The following is a 17,184-nucleotide window of genomic DNA, read 5'->3' as shown; positions in this document are numbered from 1 at the left end:
GTGCGCTCAGAGTTGTGGTTCATCATATTCCCCCATAAAAAAAGAAACTGTCCTCCCCTCGCAGACACTCGCAACCCCCTGGTTCATCGCTGATCCACGCTCATCCTGGGCGGTCAATCAGCACTAGGGCTGAACAGGATCCGGAACCTGACTCCAGGGGATCGCTGTCAACTTCGCCATCCTCTTAGAGGACTAGGAGCCACGGGGATCCCTTCTCCCAAAGAAACCCAAATCGAAGTCCTACATCCGGCATCCCAAACCTCCATTCTCCCTACAGCCTCCGTGCAAATTAATGGAAGCTCTTGCCTCATTTTGGGGGGTGGCTCTCCCTTGACTATGTATGGAGCGTCTCCCCCCCCCTTTTTTTAGAATGTTTTCCTTCACATGTGTGCCCCTTATTAAAGGAATCATAATGAAAGAGGGACTGGTCATAGGGGTGTTCGGATGGAGGGGCCAAGGCGACCTGGGATCTCCAAGTTCAAGTTGAAAAGTCCTCTGGATTACCCAGGGTGAGAATGGGGGTGGCAGGATACACCAGGCCTTCGTGGTTTCTCAGACAACAAGGGTGGCTCCTACCTGGTCTAGGTCTGAGGACCTGCCTCCTTCCTGACACCCCATCCGAGTGCCACTGGGATTGAGTCAGGGGTGTTTTCGGTTGTGGTGATCCTGAGACTCAGGTATTGATGAGGTGAGGCATGTGCAGGCATGTGCAGGCATGTGGGGATGCCTCAGGTCAGGATTTAAGAGATTGTACTTTGGGGCCTGGGACTGTTATTTGGCACCTGAATTGGTTCCTCCTTGCTGGGGATGGTGCTTCCAGTCGGGTATGGGGCTACACGAGAAGGCGGGAGCAGCAGTTCTCTGGTTCTGGAGCATATCCAGAAATACCGCAAAGGCTCCAGAGGGTGAGAACCTCCTCTCTGGCATCCTGTGCTTGCTGCATCTACTCCTGGGTCCTTAGGGGGGTCTTAGAACAATTTTATTGAGCCTGGTGGGCCATGGATGCCTTCCCTGGGTCTTGCAGGCAGTCACAAATGGTTGCTGGAACCAGAGGTGACTCATAATATTTCCCAGAGGCTCAGGCCTACCAGCGTTAACCACAGTAAAACTACTTAATAGAATGGCACAAAAAAGAGACAGTGTCTTGCACTGCAGATAGGAGCATGAGGGTGCTATGTTGGGTTTTGCAACCAGGAAAACCTATTCATGTTGAAAATACAAGCAAGCCCACCGTTAAAAACACCGCCTGTAGACCGTCCCTCAAAGTAACAAACCTCTTATTAAGTAAAGGAAGATACTCATGTTGACATCACTGCCAGAGGCAGAGAAAGGATACAAGCATATTAGCCGAGCAGAGCAGGTGGTGTAACAATGTGAGGGTCATTTTGCAGGGTGACAGTCAATTCAGTGAGTTATGTCAATAAAAAATATACAAAAAATTTTAAAAACAAAAAGAAAACCCTATCGCTGATGCTAAAAAAAAAAAAAAAAAAAAAAAAAAGAATTATGTCACAGGCAGAGGACCCAAAGAACATTTCAGCATTTCAGCCTGTGATTCTTTTCATTATTTTCATAAGATTATGTATCATGAAATTAACAATCTTAACGATTTGGAGGTGTAGAGTTCAGTGGTATCAAGTACATTCATACTGTTGTGTCTGATATTTCCCACACATTTCTTCACCCTTCCCTTATATTCCCTTCACTATTATTTATATTCCCCAAATGAATGAGAACATATAATGTTTGTCCTTCTCCGATTGACTCACTTCACTCAGCATAATACCCTCCAGTTCCGGGGATCCCTGGGTGGCGCAGCGGTTTAGTGCCTGCCTTTGGCTCAGGGCACGATCTTGGAGGCCCGGGATCGAATCCCACGTTGGGCTCCCGGTGCATGGAGTCTGCTTCTCCCTCTGCCTGTGTCTCTGCCTCTCTCTCTCTCTCTGTAACTCTCGTAAATAAATAAAAATTAAAAAAATAAATTAAAAAAATATCCTCCAGTTCCATCCACTCTGAAGCAAATGGTGGGTATTCGTCATTTCTAATGGCTGAGGAATATTCCATTGTATACATAAACCACATCTTTATCCATTATCTTTCGATGGACACCGAGGCTCCATCCACAGTTTGGCTATTTGGCTATTGTGGACATTGCTGCTATAAACACCGGGGTGCAGGTGTCCTGGCGTTTCATTGCATCTGTATCTTGGGGTAAATCCCCAACAGTGCAATAGCTGCATCATAGGGCAGGTCTATTTTTAACTCTTTGAGGAACCTCCACACAGTTTTCCAGGGTGGCTGCACCAGTTCACATTCCCACCAACAGTGTAAGAGGGTTCCCTTTTCTCTGCATCCTCTCCAACATTTGTGGTTTCCTGCCTTGTTAATTTTCCCTATTCTCATTGGGGTGACATGAGATCTCAATGTGGGTTTTTTTTTCATTGTGGTTTTGATTTGTATTACCCTGATGGCAAGTGATGCAGAGCATTTTCTCATGTGCATGTTGGCCATGTCCATGTCTTCCTCTGTGAGATTTCTCTTCATGTCTTTTGCCCATTTCATGATTGGATTGTTTGTTTCTTTGGTGTTGAGTTTAAGAAGTTCTTTATAGATCTTGGATACTAGCCCTTTATCTGATACGTCATTTGCAAATATCTTCTCCCATTCTGTAGTTTGTCTTGTAGTTTTGTTGACTGTATCCTTTGCTGTGCAAAAGCTTCTTATCTTGATGAAGTCCCAATAGTTCATTTTTGCTTTTGTTTCTTTTGCCTTTGTGGATGTATCTTGCAAGAAGTTACTGTGGCCGAGTTCAAAAAGGGTGTTGCCTGTGTTCTCCTCTAGGATTATGATGGAATCTTGTCTCACATTTAGATCTTTAATCCATTTTGAGTTTATCTTTGCATAAACTCAAAAGAGTTTAAAGAGTGAAAACGTGAAAAGAGTGGTCTAGTTTCATTCTTCTGCATGTGGATGTCCAATTTTCCCAGCACCATTTATTGAAGAGACTGTCTTTCTTCCAATGAATAGTCTTTCCTCCTTTATTGAATATTAGTTCACCATAAAGTTCAGGGTCCACCTCCGGGTTCTCTATTCTGTTCAATTGATCTATGTGTCTGTTTTTGTGCCAGGACCACACTGTCTTGATGACCACAGCTTTGTAGTACAACCTGAAATCTGGCATTGTGATGTCCCCGGATATGGTTTTCTTTTTTAAAATTCCCCTGGCTATTCGGGGTCTTTTCTGATTCCACACAAATCTTAAAATAATTTCTTCTAACTCTCTGAAGAAAGTCCATGGTATTTTGATAGGGATTGCATTAAACGTGTAAATTGCCCTGGGTAACATTGACATTTTCACAATATTAATTCTGCCAGTCCATGAGCATGGAATATTTTTCCATCTCTTTGGTCTTCCTCAATTTCTTTCAGAAGTGTTCTATAGTTTTTAGGGTATAGATCCTTTACCTCTTTGGTTAGGTTTATTCCTAAGTATCTTATGCTTTTGGGTGCAATTGTAAATGGGATTGACTCCTTACTTTCTCTTTCTTCAGTCTCATTGTTAGTGTATGTTAGGGGCTGTATTCAAGTAGTGTATCTGCAATGATTTTTCTTTTCTTTTACTTAACTGTCTTTACCAAAATTTTCTCGATTGGGGGCAATTTTTTTTTTTAACTATTAGTTACCAAAAAAAGAAAGCCTGATAGAACTTTTGAATTTCAGTTAATCAATTTAAGTCGGGGCCTATAAGAAAGGATTTGTACATTTATAAAACTATGAAACATTCCAGGCTACTCCCTGAATCCACTGTGTATAATGAGTAACTTCCAAAAGGTAGAGGGCTACCGCCTCTCCCCACCCAGGTGTAAAGTGTCTCCAGATCCTCCTGCCTGATGAAAAATGCCGAACCAGGCAGCCCTGCAAGTCCAGATGAGCCAGTGAGTGGCTCCCCTTAGTGGTCCCTGCTGCCCCAACACTGCTGGCCCCTGGTTAAAACACTGCCAGCATTTAAGGAAACAAAACAAAACAATAAGCCAAACAGAAAGGTAGCAGATTTACCAAAAGTAACAGAAATACTCACACTTATCAATAACTTATTTACAATATAGTAGTAGCTCCTTAATACTACAACTAAGAGGACAATTATTTTCTCCTATCTTCTGTGCATATGTCAAGTTTCAAAAAAAGCAATCACCACAATAACTGCAGAAAGGTAATCCTGGTTTAGAAACAAAATAAACTACAATAACAGTGGGCAGAGAAAAGCACAAAGTTTAGAAATTTATAAAAAGTTCTTCCTATAAAAGAGATTCCCTTTAAAACATTTGTTTACTGTATACGATGTAAGGTACCCACCTCCCTACCCCCTAAAAAGGGCAAAACCTTCAAACACTTTCTACCAAAGTATCTGCTGGTTTGTTCATTCAACAAACACTGACTGAAGGCTCATAATGTGTGAGGCACTGGGGTCTCAAAGGAGGAGACAGACTTGTCCCTGCCTTAAGGACATCTCTGTCTTCTGAAAGCAGGAGGCAGACACATCACCTACTACAATACAGCAATTGAAAGCAGATGCCACTGCTTTCTTACAATCAAAGAATATGCTGCAATTCTTATTGAATTACTTACACAGAAGTCCTCACATAGAAACTTTCCTGACTTACTAGGAGGCAAAAACGCAACTATTTGAAGAATACTTCTAGAAGGGACAGGCATTAAGTTACGTCTTGTGATATTTGCCCCGAAACATCATAATGCCTAGTGCAGTCAGTTCACTTTCCTTTAAGCGATGGAGGATTTTTTACTCTGAGAATGAGACCCCTTGAATCTGAGAATGAGTGACCAGTCCTAAATATAGATCAAGACTAGTCAGTACCATCAAAGGCTGAGACTCAGGAGTGCAGATTTCAATTAAAGTACTCAGTCTCCCCTTCCATCTGCTGATTTTCAATGTGCTCCTGTGCCAGCCGCTCCAGGTCTTTCCTTACATTCGGGTGGTCTTCCAAATCGTCCTAGAGGGATCTCACGAGGTCCAGGCTCCTGTGGTTCTCAGCCTTGACTGGGCTTCGGACAACCTGGAGGCACCGCTCCTTCAGAGTATCCCCTGGCAGGGTGGTGTCGCCAAGAATTGGCTGCCCTTCAACATTGAGAGGTGGCACACATAGCTCAGCTGGGTGAACCAGGAGCCCATCATATGTCCCGGCATCTCGGAAGAGCCAAAGGTGACCGCGGTAGCTGTGGATGCGGCCCGTGCCCGGCGGCAGCGTGGGGTAGGGCTGCGGGTCGCCGTGGAGCTGAGCCACACGCGCAGCACGAGGCGTGGGCAGCGGATGCAGAAGACGACCTGGGCCGGCTCCCCGGGCTCCCCGGGCTCCCCGAGCGCAGCACCGGCCGCGGCCGCCGGCTCCTCCACGGTCCCCGCCTTCGGGGCATTACCTCCCGGAGCCTGGACAGCCCGAGGCCGCCGCCGGGGACGTGCGGCCTCACGGGGCGGGGCGGGGCGTGCGGGCCCCGAGCTCTTTTCATTTGCTGAACTAGAACTGTCCCCATTGAACACACCCCATTGCCTCCCTCCCCCCCATCCCCTGAGGACCACCATACAGCACCCTGCCTCTGTGAACCTGACGTGTATAAGAAGAATCACACAGTATTTTTCTTTTGTGAATGGCTTATTACGCTTAGCATAATGCCCTGCAGGTTCACCGATGTTCTGGAATCTGTACATCATAATCTCCTTCCTTTGTAAGCCTGAGCAATACTCTATTATATGGATATATCTCATCTTGCTTATCAATTTATCGGTAGCCTATGGTTTAGCTTAAACACATAATATGAATGGATGTTTCTAAAAATGTGGAGGTTTCTTAAATGCGTTGGTTCTACCCCTGTGAATGATGACAAATTGTTAGCCTAGGTGAGATGGAGAGGGATCCGGAGAGGCGAGGAGGATATAAGTCTACCATCTCTATGGAAATATATCACTTTGTAAAAACAAAAACAAAACCAAAACAAAGCAAAAAAACATAATCAGGTATTTTTCTAGAGGATCACGCTGGCAAAGGAAATCTTCCTCAGGGCTCCCCTTCACCACAGACCCCGTCACTGTCTCTAGAGGGGGACATGCAATATTTCAAGGGGCTCATTGGAGGAACACACTCAAACTCATACACTGGGGACATGAAGCAGTGTGTAAATTATGAATTATAGGTCTGTTGGAGAACCCTCCATAATCATCTTCCAAAAAATCTGACCTGTTTCATGAAAAGAGAGACTATACAATGTCATATGGCATCAACAACAAAAATAATCCATGATAAAAATTTATTGATAAAAATAATCAATTATAAAAGTCATCATGAATAATAGTAATTCCACTGCTATTAATATGGGACATAATGATAAATAAGGAGGTTGGGTATAGAATCCTCTAAGTGAATGATAACGTGACTGTGCTGGGCCTTACAGGGTAGAGAGTTTAAAACCCTGCGTGTGCACATGACATCTGTAACATGAGGCAGAGATGAGCAACAGGAGGGAAAAAGCCAGCCAGAATGAGGGTCTAGGCCAACTTGGGAAATTGCATGCAGACCCCTTGAGGGAAAGCCCGTGGGGCAGAGGGGGTGCAGCAGGACAGCCACCAGATTTCAGGAGCTTGGTCTGTGGCAGGCCAGGCAGGACCCCACGTCCACACCTGCACAGAAGAGCCCAGCGTCAAGTGGACATTCAAGCTGCCTTTTCTATTCCCACCCTCTCTGCCCAACATCCCTTCTGTTTCTTTTCCCCTTAGACCCTGGAGCTCCAGGACTCTAAGTTCACATCTCCAAGGTCACTTAAAGTATTTGCAGAGGATCAGATGGGCGTGGGCTGGAGGAGGGTGTCACCCACGATACTCCCATACTAGCAGGGAGGACATTGCCTTGCGAGTGGTTGCCAAGCTCCCTTGGAAGACGGAGAGTAGTCGTGGGATGGACAGGATGGGCGTTCACAATCTCTGTGCCTTCTGGTACTGCACCAGCAGCCTCTCCTGTGTACCTGAGAGGACTTAGATATCCAGAGTTTCGGGCTGGCCTAGGGAACCTTTTCTGTACCTACGATGTTAGCTACAGTGGCTCTAGGATTCCAGATCAGATAACCTCATGTGGATGTTCATATGGACAGAGACACCAGGTCCCACCTTTCCAAGAAGGCAAGAGTGATTATGGGGACCCCTGATGTGACTAAGGTTGTGGCAGTTCTGTTCATCCAAGGACAACTTTCCAGGACTTCTAGGCTGGCACAAGCAGCCAGTGGGACCTAGACGGAATTTTGAATTTTAACAGAGGCATATGTGTAAAGGATGTCCTTCAGGAGGCTCCTGTGGTATCTAGGGCTGGTCCTGCTTCTGGAGGCTGACTTGGAATATTTCAAGATGCTCCTGAGCAAAATAAATATCATGTAGTGCAGAAGGGGTTGCTTTCCTGTGGACAAACTCTACTGAAGGTTGTATATCAAACAACTGCAAAAACAATTCATGGCAAGAACATAATGAATATAATGATGAATAACAAGATCACAGAAATGATCAGAGTTAGGGAATTGTCATTGCTAATGATAATCATAACCTAACGAGATGGGGGATCAGAAGACAGGTTTCCCTAAGTGAGGGGCACAGGAATATCATTTTTCTTTTTTTTTCTTTTTTAAAAGAATGTATTTATTCACAGAGACCCAGAGAGAGACAGAGAGAGAGAGACAGAGAGAGAGAGAGGCAGAGACACAGGCAGAGGGAGTCGCAGGCTCCATGCAGGGAGCCCAACGTGGGACTCAATCCCGGGTCTCCATGATCAGGCCCTGGGCCGCAGGCAGCGCTAAACAGCTGCACCACCGGGGCTGCCCAGGAATATCATTTTTCATGAGGTAGTTGGAGTCACTGTTCTAGATTCAACAGTGAAATATGTTCCATGAGGGCAAAGCCTGTTAGCAAATAAAAAAAAGAAGCCCAACCCAGTGGTGGGCATTAGGTCTAGTGTGCCAACCATGGAAGAAGGGCCTGTGGGCAAAGGTAGAAGGACCTTGGTCCGGGGCCCTGAAGACCCCTCCCACCTTCCAGGAGCAAGGACAGCTGGTTGACAGGGTGTGGCTCCATGTAAGGACAGACACGGGACCCAATCCACACCCGGTATGCAGAAGCCCCACTAGAACCAACATTGAGCTCCTAGTGTTCTGTTACCCTTTGTATGCTAGCTGCCTCTCTGCCACCTGTTTTTTCTTTGCCAGGCCCATCAGCTTCAGACATCTCGATGTCCCTGTATGGGCCAGTTATTACAGAACTTATTCCCTTCTGACCTGCAGGGTGGGACACGAAATGGTAGGATCCATGCATAAGCTTCCCGGAGGACTTTGTCAACAGAGGCAGAGTTTGACTCAGCTGCAAAGAGCCACCTGCCTCAAGGCAACTGCTCCCCAGAGTGAGTGACAGGCAATGATTATTCACAGAGGCCACTTGGCTTCCATTTAGGACAAGTGTATGGGTCCTGCGAGTTCTCCAGTACCCTGTGGGGTGGGCTGATGCTGTGAGGTTGCCCAGTGGTCAGACTTCTCCCTCTGCCTGTGTTTCTTCCTCCCCACCCTTTCCAACCATGTTCGCCTTGATGTCACTGCCTAGGAAACACCCAGCTCCCTGAACTGCATCTCATCTGCAGTCGGGGACAACAGAGGAAAGACTCCAGGGAAGACAGGGCCCGCACACAAGAGGAATCAAATTCTGCTGAGGCAGAAACTAACATAAAGACTGATGACACTGTGTGTGACAGTGTTTTGTTGATTGAAGCATTTGAATTGTGAACAAGGAAGAGGTCCACGAATTAATGGGGACCAAAAAATCAGATGGGTGTGGGCGGAGGAGAAAAGTTCATTAGGGGACCTTACCTCTTCTTGGATTGCAAAGAAGATAAGAGAGAAGTAGGTGGAAATATATGGAGATTGAAGCATTTTTGTTTTTCAATGCAAATTTCAGTCTGGGTGATGCCATCACTTGTTGCAATATTAGGAGGGAGAATCGGATTGGGGAGGAGTACTTTCAAATAAAGTGTATATGTTTTGAATTATACAGATATATGTAAGTATACAGAAAATATATCTAAAATTCATGATACAGAAAGAATAGGAACCCAACACAAATGTAGAAATAAATTGCCTGAGATGAAAGGTAATTCCTTTCCTGTTCTGAGGGAGATGACTGAAAGTGTGAAAAATGGTAAATCTAGTGGTTGAAAGCATCTACATCCCAAATTATCTACTTCATTTATGAAATAATTTATACACCATCTGATGAAGGTGAAAGTAGCATCCACGGGGACTACATGACAATGGCAAAGGTCTGACGTACTCTTTGACCAGCAGAAAAGGAACTGGAATGCGTGGCTTACTAGGCCTGCCAAGCATTTTTGGAGAAAGAAATAAAATGACATCACATACAATGGGATATTTACTATGTCCTCTGGTGTAGTTATTTCCTCTTGGAAATTTTAAGGAATTTTAAGCCAGAAGAGCCTATCTCTACAGCTGTTAAGAATCCCACTCAAATGTGTAAATTGACTGTGAATGGCCTGGAAACAAAGTTATTGACCATATTTTATCATATGATACTGTTTTCATTTCTCCTCTAACCAAGAAATAAAATATAAGATTGTTTTCTCCATTTTCTTTGGATTATTAATAAATTCTTTTTTAAATTTATTTTTTAATGATGTTCAATTTGCCAACATATAAAATAACACCCTGTTCTCCTCTGGCTGGCGGTGGGGGTGGAGGCGGGGGGTGGCCCCGGAGGTGGAGGCGGAACAGGGGATGGGCGGGTGGGGTCCGCTACATGAAAGGGGGCGCTGGCTGCAGATGAGGGGTGACCCGGTGAGAGGATGTGTCCTGTGCCTGAAGTTCTTCTCTCTAGAGACTCCTGACGCTGTTGCTTTTTTGTTTGGAAGTTTGTTTGTTTGGTTTTTTGTTGTTGTTGTTTTCATACAGGTTTGCTTTTATGTCCACACTCAGCCCATTGAGAGAACCTGGCACAACCTGAATGGCCCCAGGACCCTGTGGAGCGCGGCCTCCCTGTTGCGTCCTGCACGCAGCCACACTGGCCCAGGCACATGGGACAGACAAGTCCTTGAGGGGAGACGGCTTGGCTGTGCACCTCAGGAGGCCGAGGGGCCACTGTGGCCGTGCACGAGAGTGGGATTAACAAATGCTGGTGGCGTGATTTTAAAAACCTCAAACAAGAAAAATCTTAAAGTAGTGCCTTTCATCCTCCACGTGCAAGTAGTGCCTTCCACGAACCTTATTTCCTTGCCCTTTTGCAATGTGCAGGAATGAGTGAGTGGCTGGCGTCCGATGCTCTCTAGGTCAGACTCCTCCCTGGCACAAGAAATTACAGTCACGTGAAGCAAACTGCCCTTTGTCTTGAAAGAAATTGTTTCAAAAGAAAAGTTTTTTTAAAAGATTTGTTTGATGTTATCAGCCTCGTTCTTATCAACTTGTAATGTTGGCATTTTCTAACTGTGTTTTGTTGGCTACAGTAATTCAGTATTCCTGTCAAAATTGAAAAGTGCCCTAATTGAATGTGTTTGAATGTTATCCTTGCACAGTTCTTTATATTGAGAGACAAAATGTTTTACCTCACTGTTGGACATACATGCCAAGCTTTTCAACTTTAGGAGAAAAAAAAATCATATTTTCCTGTATTGTAAATTTTAGACTATTTTATATACATTGTATTAAAACTGCCACATCAATATTAATGTAGAGATTCTGCAAATCCTAGGGGAGGTGTTGGCCCTGGTGAGCCAGAGCCTGTAGGAGGGAGAACGGGACTTCAAGGTGAAAGTGAGGTCCATCCTGTGCTGCCTGCACCACCAGCCCAACTGGTCCCTGGAGGTGGTGGAGCTGTGTCCGAAGTACCAGCAGACTGTGGTGGCCATCGACCTGGCAGGAGATGAGACCATTAAAGGGAGCAGTGTCTTCCCGGGACACGTGAAGGCCGACCAGGAGGCTGTGAGGAGAGGCATCCACCGCACTGTGCACGCAGGGGAGGTGGGCTTGGCGGAGGTGGTCCAAGAGGCTGTGGACGCGCTCAAGACGGAGAGGCTGGGCCACGGCTACCACACGCTGGAGGACGAGGCCCTTTATGCCAGGCTGCGGCAGGAAAACATGCACTTCGAGATCTGCCCCCGGTCCAGCTACCTCACAGGCGCCTGGAAGTCGTACACGGAGCACACGGTGGTTCGGCTCAAAAATGACCAGGCTAACTACTCCCTCAACATGGATGACCCACTCATCTTCAAGTCCACTCTGGACACGGATTATCAGATGACCAAACAGGGGTGGACTTTACCAAGGAGGAGTTTAAGAGACTGAACATCAATGTGGCAAAGTTTAGTTTCCTCCCAGAAGATGAAAAGAAGCAGCTTCTTGATCTGCTCTCTAAAGCCTATGGGATACTATCTTTGGATGCTGCAGCATCCCTGCAGACATATGGCCACCTCTCCAAGCCCTCCCCCTGGGGACGGAGCCTCAGTTCTCTGGGGTTGAACGGCACTCACCTTTACTCTTTCAAGGAGGACGATGATGACCATAGTCAACTTCTGCTGCTCTTGAAGCCATGTGCCTTTCTCTACACAGGAATACCTGGGCACACCACATCTCTCCTGACTACGGGCCAGAGTCTGGTTGAATCTGAAGCCTCCCTCCTATAGTGACGCATGCTGAAAATCTGGTGCTCAATAAAAAAGCCAATGGGTGGTATTGTGGGAAAAAAAAAAAAAGGAGATGATCATCTTTCTTTATTTTTTATTTTATTTTTATTTTTGGAGGACTGACTTTATCTATTAGGGAACCAAGAACAGATCACGTACCCTGGAACCTGGGTTATGCAGGAAGGTAGAAAATTATCTACAGTGACTGGGTGACAGAACGGAGCACAGCACAAGGTCCCAGGCCAGCCCACCATGGGAAACTGCCCCACTCACTGCACGGAAGACTAAAACCGAGTGGTTTTAGCAGCTGCCCCAAGACTCCAGTAATGATGAAATGGAACAAGGATTCTATACGGCTCCCCTCAGCTTCCCTGGAGAGAGTGGATGTGAATAGGTGAGAGGCCTGTCCGCGACAAAGTGGGGCAGCCAAGGCTGCCTCTGTCCTGGCCACTTGGGGCTGGAGCAAAGGCAAGCTTGGCCTCCTGCCCGGGGCAGATGGCAAGGCCAGTCGAATCCACAAGCCGCCTCACGGGCTGGGGGAGGTTGGAAGTTGTGGCATCAGGGAAGCATTCCCACACCAGGTATCCATCCCTCAGAACAGCCGTGGATCCACGGTGACCCTGCTCACCCCACTGCCTCCACAGGGGTATGGAAACAACCCCTGCAGCCCACACTGAAAGTGTGACAAGGCTGGAGGAGAAGGTAGGAGGCCAGGGAAGCCTGGGGTGTGGAGCCGCCAACAGAAGTGGAGCCCTGGAGGCTTCTGTGAAATGGGCCGACAAGTGTTCCCAACTTCATGTGCACCCACAATCCCAGAACAGCCCCTTGTTTGGAAAAGCAATGAGGGTGACAGTGGTGACACGGACCTGCAGATCTTCTGCGTCTCCACGGGCACCCTATCAACCCACGTGTTGCCTTGTGCCACATGGAGCGCTGCTACGCCAAGTATGAGAGCCAGACGTCCTTTGGGTCCATGTACCCCACAAGCATTGAGGGAGCTACACGACTCTTCTGTGATGTCTACAACCCTCAGAGCAAGACATCCTGTAAACGGCTCCAGGCGCTGTGCCCAAGCACTCCCGGGACCCCAAAGTGCCAGCTGATGAGATATGTGGGTGCCCTCTTGTACGTGATGTCTGAGCTCACGGGTGACTTCTGCCGCCTGCCCAAACGCCAGTGTACCCGCATTACTGCTGGGAAAAGTTGCGGCTGCTGGAGTGGACCTGGAGCGTGTGCGCGTGTGGCACAAGCTGGATGAGCTGTTTGAGCAGGAACGCACCGTTCGCACGGCCGTGACTGAAAGGGCAGGATTACTGGCCTGATGCTGCACCACACGATCCAGCATGACCCGCTCACTACCGCCCCACGCTCCAGTGCTGACCGCTGAGCCTCACTGGCCCCGAAGTCCCCAGGCCCTGCATTCCAGGCCCGGGAGCCCCCCCGAATCCCCCGTTTATCTGCTCTGCCATTCATCTGTTTCTCCAATGGTCCCTGAGTTTCTCCCTGTGCCCATCCACCATTTGACTACCCAGCTGCACTTATCAGAGGTTCTCTGGATATTCTTCTGTCCTTCTCTGTCCCTCTGTCTCTCCATTCTCTGTGCCTGGGTGGGACTGTGCAGTTTGCTCACTGTTGCCTCCCCTCTCCCTGGTTTTGTTAATAAAATTTTGAAGAACCAGAAAAAAAAAAAAAAAAGATGATCTCTACAGGGATAAATGCTGTAAAGCCTGAAGCTCAATCAATTGATGTTGAAAACTCTTAAAGGGAGTAAAGGCTTGATCTGAATGGTCTAGAACATGTACTATAATTTATTTTTTTTAATTTTTATGATAGTCACACAGAGAGAGAGAGAGAGAGGCAGAGACATAGGCAGAGGGAGAAGCAGGCTCCATGCACCAGGAGCCCGACGTGAGATTCGATCCCGGGTCTCCAGGATCACGCCCTGGGCCAAAGGCAGGCGCTAAACTGCTGCGCCACCCAGGGATCCCATGTACTGTAATTTAATAGAAGAGATGGTCGTCTTAATATTTAATGATTTAAAAGAACTTCTCAGTCCATGCGAAGAGTACAGTCCAAGGATAAATCAAATTTCTGAACGCATTTTATGCTACATATGTGTATACTTTGCGATCCTCAGGTGTTCATGCCAAATATTCTCTTTCAATAAGTCCTTCAATACGTTTCTTAATAACAACTGGACTTGGTAAGAATCGAGCCTTCACCTGCTGAGTTACCTCTGCTACTAACACGCTGTGCTGCATCTTCTTTCTGTATTTCATTGTCCGCACGATAGCAGCTTTGATCTCATGTTTTCTGTCGTCATCTACTTTCTGCCTCGTTTCTTTCCTTTCTGGGTCAGATTCACCTTGTTTGGCAGCAACTGTTTGAATCTTGACTCTGTGTAGTTTGGATGTGAACTGATCATTAACTGTGAATATGTGGCCATTTTCTATTTCCTTGGACTTGGGTTCTTTTGTAAGAACCCGCTGTGTTGGTTTACCACAGGCGAGGGACTGCAGGGCTCTAGCAAGGTCTCTTTCAGGGATATCTGTTTCTTGTTGAATTTCCTCAAATGTGTATTTTTCTCTGGATGATTGAATTCATACATCTTTTATTCTTCTTTTGGCAAACATCAGATAATATGAGCAAAACCATATTTCTTGCTCACTAGAGTTACATACATTCTTTTTTTCTTTATATAAGTTTGTAAACATATGTTGAGTGGATAAAATTCTTGGCTAAGGACATATTCTGACATATACTTTTCTGAGTTAGGAGAAAAGAAAGCTTATGAAACTTCCATTAGACCATAATCACACAGCAAACTAAATTAGTCTCTGCTGTTTTTAAATTAACATCTGCCATTTTTTAAAGACTTCAGTTTTTGGTTACAGCTAAAATGATTTTTATCTGAAGTTTATGAAAGAACAGAAGCTGACCACACAAATCTTACTCATAAGCATATTGGCCGTTTCAAAATAAAAAATAATAAAAATAAACCTATAATCAAGGAAATTCCACTCATCTTATTAGAAAAAAAAATAGCTACGAATGTTATTGTAAATATAGATGGCAATTTGTAATAACTAGGCTTCATGATACTTGCTTTACTCCTTAATGCTTCTCTTTTGATTTTAAACTAACAGATTACTTCATAATAAAGGCAAGCCATTTAGCATTTTATAATTTAATTCTTTTATAAATTTCAGACCCCAAAAATTTCAGATCAAGTATTACAAAACAGTCAGCCTTCAGAATATATTTTGTTTGGCACACAGAATGGTTTTTCTTCTTTTGAATTGAAATACCTTCATGCAGTACGTAACTTGCTCTAAGCTGACCCATCCCTACTAGCTTCCCACATTGTCACCAGCCGGGCATGTGAGGCTGACACCTGTTTTTAATATTATAAAACTCAGTATTAACCTACAAAAATTAAGTTGCATTCTTGGAGCAAAAATTCAAATATATCATAAACTTCATGCTAAGTCTTAATACTCATTCCTAATTTGGGAAAAATAGATCAAACCCAAAAGGACTCATCTTACTAATACTTAGTTACATAAAACATTATCAATAAGAAATGTTTCTATATATGGATACTGTCTTCTTAGAATAGTGTTAACGGTAACCTGAAATCTGAGATAGATGAATCATTCATATCACAAAGTATTATATACTGTCTCTCCTATACAGTCTTGGCTCCCAAACAGTGGGCTTCAACTTCATCCCTACATATAATATAAACGTTCTCAAATATTTGAAATAAAGGAAAGGTGTCATTAATAAAGCTAACTAAAATTACAACAAAGGCTTTCTTCTAATCCTAGAGGATGAAACAAAAAGAGAGGTCTTGTAAAACAAATTGGAAATGAGGAAGAATTTGAAGTCAAGTTGGCCCTGGACCCTTTTACATTGCTACTCCTTCTCTTTGTTCAAGTTAAAGAATAAGAGAGACCACCAACTGCTCCTTAGTGGAACAGGCTGCAAAGAAAACAAAGCAGCTAAGTGATGATGAGGAAAACAAAGAATATAAAAATTTGTAGTTATGAAGATGATCAAGAAATGATGGAGCTCCTGGCTGGCTCAGTTGGTAGGGCATGCAACTCTTTATCTATCTCAGGGTCATGAATTCAAGCCCTATGTTGGGCAGAGAGATTACTTAAAAAAACTTAAAAATAAACTAAAAAATAAAAGACATTAAAAAAACTGTAAAAAAAATGATAGTAGTAATTCTATTCTGAAGTTTAAGAAACAGCAAGGAGTAACAAATAAATTAGAGAGACAGTAATCTCCCTGTTTTTTTTTTTTTTGCTTCCACTCCATTTTAATTTGAATACAAATACAGAAAGAATCATGTCTTCTGCTCATAACTCACTCTTTGACTATAGAATAAGTCAAAACTTGTAAATGCATCATTGAAAACATATTAACACTCCACCTGCAGCCTTTGAGATTTCAGCCATAGTTCACTACCAGTGTTGTGTGAGAAAGCCATATAATTTCATGTCTCCTTGTTTCTCTTTATGCTGCTCTGCCTCAGAAACCCCTTTTTTCCTCTCCTGGGTAGCTCAGTGGTTGAACACCTGCCTTCGGCCCAGGGCGTGATCCTGGAGACACGGGATCAAGTCCCACTTCGGTCTTCCTGCATGGAGCCTGCTTCTCCCTCTGCTTGTGTCTCTGTCTCTCTCTGTGTGTCTCTCATGGATAAATCAATAAAATCTGAGTAGCTCAGTCGGTTACGCATCCACCTTGACCTTGGCTCAGGTCATGATCTCTTGGTTGTCGGATAAAGCCAGATGCCAAGCTTTGCATTTTCGGCAAGAAGTCTGCTTGGAACGCTTTGTCTCTCCTTCTGTCTTTCCCCCTGCTCGTACTCTCCCTCTTTCTCTCACTTTTTTTTTTAAGTGTTAGAAACATTTATTTGTCAAAATGTTTAAAAAAAGTGGGAGGGGTGAAGTAAAACAAGGCTAAATTTCAGCTAATGCTGTACCACGATCACAGGTCAGACATAAAAGAAAACAAACAAACAAAACAACAACCTCCACCCCAAACCCCAATGGTCCTAGCAGTTTCAGAAGATTAGCTTCAATGTTAGAGTCCAGAGCTAACAGAAGAGTAAAAAGTCTCTTGCCACTACATGGTCATTTTAAAGGGAAAGGAGATGTTGCAGGTAGACAGGGAGAAGGGTTCAATTCCTAAGGAAAGCAAGATAAGAGGGGGTTCCACTGTACAGGAAAAAGGGGATGCCAGCATAATCCTTACCTAGGGCTGCTCAGAGGCTGAGAATATAAGGAATGGAGTGAAAGGCTACAGGGACTAGTATCAAGAGGAAAGAAAAGTCAACTTAGAAGAATTAAATTAAGAAAGAAAACACAGTTGGTCAGAAACTCCTTTGTTTACTGAAACATGAAGCAATGGAAACATCCCGGCAAGGGGGACGCGCGGAGCAAGTTCTCAT

General features: G+C 44.9%; 2 pseudogenes; both read left to right on the top strand.

The window, feature by feature from the left end:
* Positions 1-826: 826 nt before the first annotated feature.
* Positions 827-11,723, top strand: LOC140599547 (adenosine deaminase pseudogene; annotated as a pseudogene).
* Positions 11,724-12,493: 770 nt separating this feature from the next.
* LOC140599546 (CXXC-type zinc finger protein 1 pseudogene) lies at positions 12,494-13,110 on the top strand (annotated as a pseudogene).
* The last annotated feature ends 4,074 nt before the right edge of the window (positions 13,111-17,184 follow it).

This window comes from Vulpes vulpes, chromosome 7 (genome assembly GCF_048418805.1).
Source record: "Vulpes vulpes isolate BD-2025 chromosome 7, VulVul3, whole genome shotgun sequence".
Classification (NCBI taxonomy): Eukaryota; Metazoa; Chordata; class Mammalia; order Carnivora; family Canidae; genus Vulpes; species Vulpes vulpes.
Note: the sequence above shows the minus strand (reverse complement) of the source record. Positions and strands in the feature narration are given on the sequence as shown.